This window comes from Varanus komodoensis, unplaced genomic scaffold, assembly GCF_004798865.1.
Source record: "Varanus komodoensis strain SLA01 unplaced genomic scaffold, ASM479886v1 scaffold45, whole genome shotgun sequence".
Lineage (NCBI taxonomy): Eukaryota > Metazoa > Chordata > Lepidosauria > Squamata > Varanidae > Varanus > Varanus komodoensis.
This window is the reverse complement of record NW_025336011.1, coordinates 1243635-1251850: the sequence shown is the minus strand read 5'-3', so window position 1 is coordinate 1251850 and position 8216 is coordinate 1243635.

The window sequence follows — 8216 nt, the reverse complement described above, 5'->3', positions numbered from 1 at the left end:
GCCATCAACCAACAGTTGGTTCTGTCATTCTTATATATGTTGTATGTTCACAAACCCAGCCTTGTGCCTACTTAGTTACATTTTAAGAAAATTCTGGATAATACTTAAGTGTACTGTGCATTTGAAAATGTGCTGTGTGAATTCCCCCTAAGCTCTTTCCGAGAAACTGGATTCTGTATGGGTAGTGGAGCAAAGTTCATATTGCTCTCATGTGAATAAGTTCAGCACTCTGACTTGCATCTTACAATAAGCCAAATAGTTTCCTCCAATAGCAGAATTGTTGTTGGCCTCCTTTTCTCAGTGCTAAATTAACATCCTTTTGAACTCCTACAAGGATGTGACAGATTAAAAACTGAAACTGAGACAGAATGAGGATAGTTTGATCTTGGATGACTCTCCATGTACCTGTGCAAACATCTGTCAGCCACTCAGAAATGGAATGAATCTCTGCCTTTTATGGGAGTCTGAAATCAGGTTGGAAGAGTTAAATTATTTATAGCACTCTTTCTATAGCTCAGCCTTTTTCTTGAATATTCTGTTTTGCTCAGGAAGTACTATTATTTCTATTTTCTGAATTTTGTTCCCTGGCCTTCACAAGGTAAGGAGCACTTATTAGGTAGCCTTGGACAAACTTGTCTCTGTGTAAGTTCCTATTTGCAATACAAATTTGATAATACAGACTTCCTTTACAGGGTTGTTATCAGGATTACAGTTAGTTAATGCATGTGAAACACTTTGAACTTGTAAAAGTGCTGTGCTAATATGTACTACTACTGATAGATGTGGAACCTTCAGACAAAACATTGCAGTAGAGGTGCTTCCATTTAGGCTTGAGGGATTCCAGTCCCCCCCCCTTTTTTTTTTTTTTTTGAGATGGTGTGGAGTGGACACAGTAGTGCCTGATTCCAATTACACTGAAATGTTTAATTTCTCCATTGATTCCTATGGGCAACTCTCACTCCTGTTCCTGTATTCATATTATTTCAATTTACTTTTATTATACAATTTCAACCAAAGAAAAAGAAAAGAGTAGCTACATAAAATTTAATATAATAGTTTCAATTTATACATACAAACTATGTGTATTCATGAATGTGTGTTTCTAAGAAGTCTGTTTCCAAGAACTTCAGCCAAAACAGACCAAATAGTCAGATGAGCATCTGTTTGCAGGTGATATCTATTAATAAAAATCTATTAATACAAATTTTTAAAATCCTAGGTTGAAGCCTATTATATCTTCCATTAGAAGGGCCTTGAAGAGCGAAACTGTAGAAGTCCTTCACCTGAAACCTTGGAAGGTCAAAGCATGTGGAATTTGAGGGCCACTTGCTAGTACCCAAAAAGCCATGCTATCTCTTGATTGGTGACAGTGTTCCGTTGCATTTACGTCCCACCTTTTTAATGTTGTGAGAAAACCACATGTGTTTAAATCAGACTGAAATTGGACAGCTTTTCAAAAAGTGGACACTGTTCTCTGAGAAGCAGGACACATGGCCACCCAGGTGGGGATCATTTATTTATTTATATGTATATCTTGCTTTTTTTCTTTCCTAAAAAACTCAAAGCAGCTGATACAATTCTCCGGCTCTCAATCTTATCCCTTCAGCAACAACCCTGTGAGGTAGGTATGGCTGAGAGTCTGTGACTGGCCCAGATCGCCTGAGTCTCAGTCCTGCCCTCTTAACCAGTATACCACACTGGCTCTCAAAAATAGTAAACACTTATACACATAGACAATACCAATGGTTTGACTTCATATAAAACAGTGTCCTATCTACCTATGTTAAGCTTCTGTAGTTGAACTAGGAGTCTCAATTTCCCATCAGCTTCTTCTCTGGCTGAGTCCACCTTCCCTTCAGTAGTGTAACAACATCAGGACAACATTATTCAATGTAGTTGCTCTATGATGGTCTAAAGCTAGGTAGGTAAAAAAAAAAAACCCCACAAGCAGAAGCAGTAGAGATTGCCTAAAAGGTGGCAGGTAACAACAGTTCAGGAGATGAGGATCTGGTCATTCCCTTTATTTGCTTCTCTGTGTGTCCCTTACTAACTACACACAGAGAGACTCAGTGGGCAGTGAAGGGGTTATTGAAATCTACTTCCAACTCTGCTCTGACTCTGGGCTTTCAGGCAAACAAAGAAGATCACGAGATGTAATGGCGAAAGCCACTCCAGGCTTGGGAAATGCAGTCTGGTGGGCAGAACTTTGAAAGAAACACTTTGTTCCCACCACCACCACCATAAATGTTCATCTAGGGAAATGGGGAGTGAAGCAGCTGTGCTATCTACTGTGTTCTGAGACAGTGTATGCACAGTGAAACAACCGGATTGTAAGAAAAGCTGTGTTGGATTAGACATTGAGGGTCTGTTCATTGTTGCTCTAGTTTATAGCACCAGAACAGGAGAAGGCATAAACTAATTTGGGATATACAAGTAGACAGGTGGGTGATTTGCAGTATATTGGCAAAGTTTTCTAGCTCTAATTATCTAACATGAGCAACAAAACAAATGAGTTAAATTTGCTTTTTGTTCCAAGTAGCAATTGTTACATGATGGTTTTGTGTTGTGAGTGTTCAGCCATAAAATACATAGGCAGTAAAAGCTAAATTAACAATCACCAATTAACAAATAGTCATTGCTCAAAGCCTGGATCATTACAACATAGAAGTCACTAAGGCTTATTTTAGGGCAGAGGTGGACAGAAAGTACATCTCAAGACGTTTTGGACCACCTCTCCTGAAAAGCTCCTGCCAGTATGGCCAGTGTTTAAGAACACCAGGAGTTGAAGTAAAAAACACCGAAGAGATGTTTTTTCTGCTAGCCCGTCTTCTAGGGCATAGACTTGATGGGAGGCACTGACTAGGGCTGAATCCAGCTTTAGGTGTGTGAAGCTGCACTAATAAAGCAGACTTCCCTGCAGAGCAGCCTTCTGAAAATGCTGCAGAGAAGGTCAGGGGCCCTGAAGTGTGCTGTGTTGTGTGTATTGAGTGAATGTCCATAAATGGAGTCCTTTTGCCCCTGGAAGGCAGATCCTGGATTTGACCCAATATTTATTGCACCAAATGTACCTTGTAATTGCACAAGGATTGAGCATGCATCCCTTGAACATCCCCTCCCCCCCCAGTCTCCAGTTTTGATCTCTGATCTAGCAGTTGCTCCTTGCTTTGGGAAGCATGCTAGAATACTAGAATGATACACAGAAGAGTAGGGAACTGAGAAATTCTTCTGTACCCAAAATGGATGAACAGCACACAACAAAATACAGTGGTACCTCGGCTCATAAACACCTCAGTTCACAACCAAATCGGGTCGCGAACAGAAATTTCATAAAAATTTTGATGAAGGTTGTGCACTCTGCATCGGGTGACAATTGTGAGCATGCCCGCCTTCCCTGCACGGGCGCGATTGTGGTTGCACCCGTGCCCGCCTCCCCCTGCAGCATGCCCATGATTGCACCCATCTCCCCCCACTGACCCGCAGGATTGCGGGGGGGAGGGGAGATGGCCGCAGTCTTTGTTGTTCTTTGTCACTTTGCTTCAGATTTTTGTGAGTAAAAAAATAGTTGCAGAACGGATTAACCTTATTTACGTTGACCCTTCTGGGGAAATTTGACTTGGTTCATGACCAATTTGGGTCACGACCAGAGTCCTGGAACGGATTAAGTTCGTGAGCCAAGGTACCACTGTACTTGAGTTTTTGTGTAATTTCCATTTCAGTTCAATTTGCACAGGAAAATGTCTTGTTCAAATGTGCACTAAATTTTGACATTGAACAAAGTGTAGAATATATGTTGATCTTCTAGAACCCTGATAAAAATGTGCCTACATTAATTAACCTAGAAGCAAAGTACAAGTAAATGCATTTAGAGTCTGAATGGAAACAGCAGCACTGATTAGAAAGAAAACAACAAATCAAACATCAAAAAGCTGAGCAGCCATAGAAGGAATTGCTATAGCTTTATTATCCCAGATAAAAATTTACAAATAGGGACTTGGAGAAGAACAGGAGATAAAATCACTGTCCATCCTATTAACTGCGGATATTTTACCATTCTTTGCAAAGTAATTTTGTGGTTATGTCATAAATGCTATCATAGAAAAGGTACGACACAAATATTGTTCACCTTAATTTGAAGAGCCAAATGATAATCTCAAAACCACTACAAATAAGTTGTGGAAGATTAATTCTAAGTACATTTGAACTTGGTCAGATGTTAGCCTCCATATGGACTAGAGTTTAAACAATGGCAAAGACATACATCCACCTCATCTTCTCTGTTGTGGCATAGATTTTGGCACAGCTGATGAATCAGGGTAAAGACCAGGACTATGAACTATGGTTAGAATTTGTTTTCTCATCTTCCATCTGCATGAACCTACCTAGAAGTTCGGACACCAAAAAGCAAACAGGGACTTTCCTCTTGCTGCTGCTTCCCATGCTACTGTCCTTGTCACTCTGTGTCCATTTTTATTGTTGCAAATACATATTAGCATATATACACACAGTGTTGTGTTGTGTTGCGATGAGAGTGTTAGCATGGGACTTGGAGAAACAGGTTCTAGTCCCACTTGCCCATGAAGTCCACTGGGTGACTTTGGATCAGTTGCTAACTCCCAGCCTTTACATTTCCCACAGTTCACTGAAGGAAGACTACAAGCAAGGCTATATTGTGGGCAATCAAAATAGCCGCTCACTATCCAGTACTGATTGGAGAGCAAAGGGAAGGGGTCCAGCTAGGCACTGCCAGGGCGCTGCTGAGAATGTGGTGTAATACTGCCAGGCCTTATTTAATCATTGATAGCTTTTTAGCAGCTGTGCAAGAGCAGGGGCTTCCCCACAGCAGTTTACAGTACGAAACAGTAAAATTCAGTAAATATATGCCAGACTGGTTAGCAATTGCTTGATTACATGGCAGTGAGGAGTGATGTGCTTGTACAAAATGCAGGGAGTTTCCTGTAGGACCAGCCAAAGATATTTCCATACCTGAAGGTAAAAGCCTAAAAGGCAACCACCCTTCCTACCAACTTTTTAAGGCCATAGTCTGCCAGGAAGACTGCTGTGAAAGTTCGATTAAAATTAATGAGAGCCCTGTGAAATTAGTGGGGTGAGCAGAAAACCCAACAGGTACAGCTCTGCCCTATCATTCACCTCTGTCCAGGGTCAGTGTGCCATGCATTTGTTAAAAGTCCGATTTATCTGTCAGGAAAAAAGGGTGCCCCTGACCTTATGTGGTGCCCACCATTGTCCAATTTTGAATTCTTTGTGTCCTTTTAAGGGCTATTTCTTCACTAACTGGGCCACTGTAGCTTTCTGACCTGTCCTGAATTCCACCCCTCCCATTTGCCTTTTTTTCTCCCCCCACAGCACAATACAGGGCCTTTTGTTAACACCCACCCTCATTCCCCAAAGCACCAAATCCCGCCTCCACCCCCCAAAAAAACATGGCTGTCTGTCCTCAGATCTCTACTTTTAACTTTCCATTAACATCTAAAAAAGGAGCAGTTTCTAGTGCCAGCCTCTTCTCCCTCCCTCCCCCTCCCTCTCTACCACCCCATCCATTCGTTTCCTGGAGAGGTTCAAAGCTCCATAAGCTTGGAGACAAAAAGCTGCATTCTTTTGGGCTCCAATCAAATACAGAGGCTCCATCTGCTTTATGATCTACACGCCCGCCTCATAATAGCTTCCCTGTTGCATTGCAGCAGCCGGACACTGATCCTTACAAATCCCACTCAAGCAACGTTCTGTCTTTGGGAGACCTGCAGGGCTACAGATGAAGATGATTAGTTCAAGCCTCTTCTAACACCACTTCCTCTACAGTCCCCCATCCTCCAAGGCTTCCTTGTCTGTCCATCCCCTCCCCCCGTAACTCCCCACAAATAGTACATGGACACTTCTAGGCCTTGTTTGTGGGCCTTGGGTCTCTTTTCCACTTGGCTTTCCTACAGTGGCCTATTTGACACCATATGTGAAGGGCTGTTCATTCACAATCTGGTTTAAATAAAGAATCATAACATATGTCGCCTTAAAGTTGCCCATCTACATGTACACAGGTCACTTGGTCACAGTTTTCTCCACTTTTGGGAGATGTCTTGTACTTCCATTTGAATTAAGGCACACACATCCTGCTCTCTAGTCTTGCAAGACTCCCAAATGTGCCTTCTAAACTTGTATTTGTATATTTAAATTAAGATATGCACTTTTTAAGTAGATAACCACCTTTTGTCCCTTTATTTGGAGGGGCGATGTGTGCATGACCACTTCATCCCAGCCTCAACCTGCTTTCTTGTCCAAAACATCTATCCCTGTTTCTTTCTTCCAACCTAGCACAACTCTGTGTTTTTAATCCTCTAAAGGCAATAATTATGTCTGGCTTCATAGTTACAGTCCTTCAAAGGAATACAGAAATTTGAATGTGAAGCTATACCATCCCTCACTCCAGACTGTGACAGGTCTTTAGAGCAGCCCCTTTGCCTCTGTCTGCTAAAGCAAGATCTTGCTGCCGCTTCACACCATCTAGAGTGTGTGCTCATTTTCCAAATTCAATTCCCATGATCATTATTGCCCCATTATTAAAACACAACACAATACAATAAAAAGGTCAGCTTAATTTCTATCCAGCTGTAAGTGCTTTGGGTCTAACTACAGTTAAACCCTTACTAACACATTGCCGGAATGGATAAGAGAAAGAGCGGCTGACTGTACGCTATGTAACCAATACTGAAAGGAAATGTATTTGACCACCCTCCTCCACAACTAGTCACAACATATCCCTGTAAAATAGACCCCCAACCCCTACCCTCCTCCTATATGTCAAACATGTTATGAAAAAGGCCCCCTCCTGCCCCCATGTGCATTTTAAATGCCCATAGCTCTGCGTAGTTACTGACAAAACATAGAAAAATTGCTGAAAGAGACCAACAAAGGAACATTTTAAGTACATTTCAAAATTGCAAGCGATGCAAAAATGCATGTTTAACTGCATCTCATCTTCCAGAGGGGAAACTGTTAGTTCATAACAGCATAACCAAACACAAAAAATCTATTGTGGCGTCTTTAAGAAGGAGGGATTTATTGTGGCTTCTGTGGGCTGCTCAGAGAGCACACCGTCAAATGCATGAGGCATGACTCTTTGTTGTTGTCTTCACATCCTGTATGTAACTTACATTTATGAAGCTGGGCACAGAGCACTGGATTTCACAGGTTCTGCCTTCCACCAGTTACAGTTCATTGGGGGGAAGTTTCTATACCCTTGAATTCCAACTCCTGGGCAAGGGCACAAAATAGCCCCGTGCCTGGCTAGTGGTTCCCATGGCAGAGGGACAGATCTTTTTTAAACATCTCACTTGCCTAGTGGCTGTCGTTCCCCTCCACCCCCCTGGCCCATATCAGGAATGCAGAGTGGGCAGAGTTTTGGGAGTTCATCCACATTGCTCAACAAAGCATGGTCAGGGGTGATCAGCAGGTTTGGAGTTTTGAATGCCTGCTTTTGACACAGCACTGTGTTTGTTCATCAGCTGACCAAGGGGAAAGGAGCTGAGACTTTCACCTACGATGGGGTTACCGGCATAGATTTTTTTCTGCCATACAAAATGGGGACATTTCCTTTTATCTCAAGCATGAAGGAAGAATTGCTCATTGATGGGGATAATGGAAGATAGTAACTGGTCCACTGGCTCTAGCAAATGAAAAACCTTTGTTGCAGTCCACAAACCTGGGTGTTATGTGCCACCCACCCACTGAGGATGTAGGCTTAAAATACTCGCCCGAATCAGGACTCCTAATCTAGGAAATGTTTAGGAAATAACTGCAATTTTGCTATGCTGGAGAGCTGGCTGGATTTTGTTTGCAGGTGGATGGGAAACAAACCTGGTTACATGATTTGCAGTGCTGGTGGCTGATGCACTTCAATTTCTACTCAACCTATAAAGTTCTAAATAAAAATATTATAAAGATGTTACAAGTCTCCAATAATCTCTTCACCTAAACATTAAGACTTTCATAAATGTCTCAGTGCTTGGGGAAAGGAAATAATGAAGCAGTATATAGAATCATAGGTGCGCAAGTTTCTTAAATCTAAAAGATTACAAACTTTATTTTCTCATGGCTGAGATCCTCATGATATGCAGTCACCCTTCCTTCAGCTTTTGATTCTCATCCTCGGAAGGATTCATGCAGAATTGCATCCCAAATAGAATCCTAATGGGTATATCTGATTG